At 30.2% G+C, this 4004-nt stretch overlaps 1 long non-coding RNA gene across 1 annotated transcript; it reads right to left on the bottom strand.

Annotated features, from left to right (window-relative positions):
- Positions 1 to 1955: 1955 nt before the first annotated feature.
- Positions 1956 to 2797, bottom strand: LOC115884500. Its single transcript, XR_004050569.1, has 3 exons — positions 2716 to 2797; positions 2379 to 2543; positions 1956 to 2239 (listed from the first exon to the last, which is right to left on the bottom strand). It is a non-coding gene; the product is annotated as an uncharacterized LOC115884500 (long non-coding RNA).
- Positions 2798 to 4004: the final 1207 nt, after the last annotated feature.

The raw sequence follows: 4004 nt of genomic DNA, 5'->3' as shown, positions 1-4004 counted from the left end.
TTGAAGAGCAGCTGTTCCTTCCGGAAAAATCCTTGTTCCAAAGCAGTACAATACCCCATTTAAAATCTCAATTTTAAACAGAATATACAATTCTATGTAGGCATCGATGGAAATAAAATCAAAGACTTGGGAGTCTTAGAAGAATGGCAGTAATATAGTCAATAATATGAATAAAAAAGAAAACAATGAACATAAAAGCAAAATAATAAAACTTAGAGAAGTCAAAGAATAATGGCACAAATACAATTATTGCATACTATAAGAAGACTTAATACAAATAATGAAGTTTATAGAATTGATGAATGATGACATTCCCATAAGGAAGAAAGTATAAGGGACAAATAGTAAAACAGAGATATAATGCATTAAAAAAACTAGCATGGAAATGAGAGATCAACTGAAATGACAAGAATAAAAAAGCTACAATTCAATACAAGCAATAGAAATATGGAAACACGATGTCTTAATATAAAAGTCTGACATAGAAAAGGATACAAAGTCTGACACAAAAAAATTACACAAACAATACAAATAATAAAACAGAATGGAATTGATGAAATATGTCTTAGAAACATCTCAAAAGAATGACAAAAATTACATAAGAATTTATATAACAATCATTGGGAGAATTGTTGACAGACAATATTCCAATAATAAGAAAATACGGCAGACAAAAACAGCGAAATAGAGGTAGGCCAAAAGCAAAATGGAGCGAAAAATTTTGGATGATATTAAAAAAATAAGGAGGTATATGGTATGGTATAAGTTATGCTTAGCCACCTTTAACGAATATCTAGAGGGAAAAATCCTCCAGAGCACATAAGTTTGCCTCCCTTCATCAGATTTAACCCTTGGGCGACGATTAAGCCTCGCCAGTCAGTTCCCATCCCAGCTAAGCAGCTTCGTCTCGGGTCACCCTCGTCACCCATCGAGCGGACATCCACCGGGACCCCCTACAGGCGGACCCCCCTCATCATCTTCAATGTGTCCGATATCCCGCCCCCTCTACTGTCGAGACGTCACGGGATACGTGCACGAAGAAGTCTCGTAGCTTGGGTGCCAGGTCGTATCCGGCCGAAGCCTCTAGCGTTAGAACACCTAGCTCGTCAACCAGAGGGTGGTGACTCCCTTGGGTACCTATACATGCTACATAGGTCGTCGATGGCCGAACATCAGGGTTAGGGGGTGGCCCGGGTCTCCTCCTCTTAGGAAAGGCTAGTTATGATGCTCTGGAGTCGATAATACTCAGGAAAATAAATGCTAGGAATGCCAAAAGTGCCAAATGCCAGGTTTTTTTAACTAAATGGCAGATCTGCCAGAAATTGTTAGTTAATAAAGTTAGACCATATTTTACAATTTTTAAATATGTTTAATTATATTTAAACATACTCAAACTAAAGCAACAGGATACGGAAAATTACAGAAATTCATGACATACGATCCGAAAAAATAGCACGGAAATGAATCCATCAAAACAAAAATTTTGTACGTAGAATTGCACAAGCAAAAAAGTAATAGAAGAATGACACCATAAGAAAAATAATACAAATAAATAAATACTAATAGAAATACAGTCAATAGAATATTTTATAGAATCGATTAACGATGTTATTGTTCCCACAATGAACAAAATATGAGAGTCAGGCTTTTATAGAAAAATGAACGTTAACCATAAAAAATTAAGTAAAATTCTAAGTAGATGGTATATTTTACCAAACACAAATAACACCTGTAGAAATGCAGTCAAGAAAATATTTTATAGAAAATATAATTTACCATAAACAAATTGAAGAAAAATTCTAAGTACATAGTATAAATAAGAACTATAGAAATACAGTTGATGAATAATTTGTAGAATTGAAAAACGATGATATAACCACAATCAAGAAAATATAGAAGGCAAGCTATTATAAAATAATGATAGTAAACTAAAAAACGACATAAACTTCTGTGACCAAAAGACAAAATTTGACTAAAATTAAAAACAGATAGTCTGAATTTTGCTATGATAATAAGGAACCATAAAAATGTAACTTAGTGGAATTTTTTTCTTGCTTAATCAAACTGAGAAATCATGAAATCCATTGATAAAAATTAAAACCAGTATAAATATATTTACCCAAAATAAATAAAATTTTAAATATACTTATAAGTCCTGATGCATAGTTGGTAATATTCGTGAAAAGGATAAATGTACTGCCTTGGAACTGTATACATTCATGGATTTGTTGTAGAAAATCTGTGAAAAAAATAATTTTACATTTTATTTTAAGATTTTTTGTTTCATATTAAGGTTAAAGATATGGTTAGCGTGTTAATAAACATTTAACATTTAATAAATGTATTAGAATTATTTTGAATTGACAAATTAAACTCACTTTTAGTCAGAAAATGTAAGTTCAATCTCATAAACCAGAATGATGGCCAAACATCAGAATTATATAAGTGATTCCCAAGTCTCTTCTTTTGGATGGTGATATTCAAGAAAAGAATAAATGTACTGCCTTGGAACTGTATACATCCATTGATTTGATGTAGGAAATCTGTAAAAAAAAGAGATAAATAATATTACATATTATTAATTATGCTATAATTGTGTTTATTTTTTTGTTTGATTCATATTAAAATTAAATATATAAAAAATATGGTTAGCCTGTTAAAAAACATTTGATAAATTTACTAAAATTATTTTGAAATAACAAATTAAACTTATACTTTTAATCAGATAATGCAAAACCAATCTCGTACACCAGAATGATGGCGAAAAAAAGAAGGATTATGTAAGAGATGACACAGGCTTCTTCTTTTGGATGGTCTTTATGTACTGGTGCCGTATTACCCTTGTTTATATATTCTATACAAGGGTATTACTAATAACGCTGCTAAAAAAGAAAATTACGCATTAGACATTAAAACAAAGCAAAATTGTGTATAGTAATAAACAACCGTTTAAACGTATTTTATTTTATCTGAAAGTATTATATAATTATTGAGAATGAGAGCCCCATTTAGGTATATCAACACTGACTCGTTCTAAAGACGTAGAAAATACTTATTTGTCTGCACGAATAAAAAAAATGTAAAAATTTAGGAATAAAAACATCTTTAAACTCTTCCCAAAAAAAGGTAAAAAAAACAATATCTCTAAATATGGAGCATTAATAAATATTATTATTCAAAGCATCTTTATGTACAATAGAGGCATGAAGGAATATATTCATATTTCCACACACTAGATTTTGAAAGAGAAAATCTTGAAAATAGGGAAAGTGTATCAGTTTTCAATGATGATGTAATTGATATTGCTTGTACTTGAAAGTACAGAAAAAGTTACTAGAGTACTTACATTTTCAAACGGTCTTAAACAACAGATTAAACTCAAATAGTTTATAGAAAAATAACTTTTTCCACCAAAAATCAGAAAAATTGAGAGAAAAGAGCGACATAACGACAAGCTAACAACTGAAAATCTCGCACTGTCAATGTTGTCAGATTGGACGCATGTTTATTAGCTTTTTTCGTTTTTCTGTTATTACCGATTCTGAACCGTCCTAGAATTGTGATGCGTATGCGCAGAAGGAAATATGAAGACATTATTTCATTTGCGCATGCGCTGCAGAGTTCTAGGACGATGCAGAATCGGTAATAACAGGAAAACGAAAAAAGCTATTATCTATTTAAAGCTGTATAAATTATGATGTGTCTAAAACAAGAAAAAATATGTTTTCTACTGAAACAATAGTTATATTATATGTTTACTAGATTTATTGTGATTTTATAACGGTTCAATTTGTTTTATACTTACAAAAAAATTGATATAGGTTCATATTATTACTCAAGAACTATTACTTATATGTATAAATTAGTTTGCCGAGTTCTCAAGTAACTTGGCAACACAGGCGTAAAGACAGAACTGATTGACTGTATTTAAAAAAAATGTAACTTTTTGATTTAATAAAAAAGAAATATTTGTATTCTGAAATAAAAAAATATAAAATTTTAGA

Source organism: Sitophilus oryzae, unplaced genomic scaffold (assembly GCF_002938485.1).
Source record: "Sitophilus oryzae breed Bouriz unplaced genomic scaffold, Soryzae_2.0 scaffold_292_pilon_pilon, whole genome shotgun sequence".
In the NCBI taxonomy this organism is placed as follows: domain Eukaryota; kingdom Metazoa; phylum Arthropoda; class Insecta; order Coleoptera; family Curculionidae; genus Sitophilus; species Sitophilus oryzae.
The sequence above is the reverse complement of the archived record's forward strand: the minus strand, read 5'-3'. Positions and strand labels throughout refer to the sequence as shown.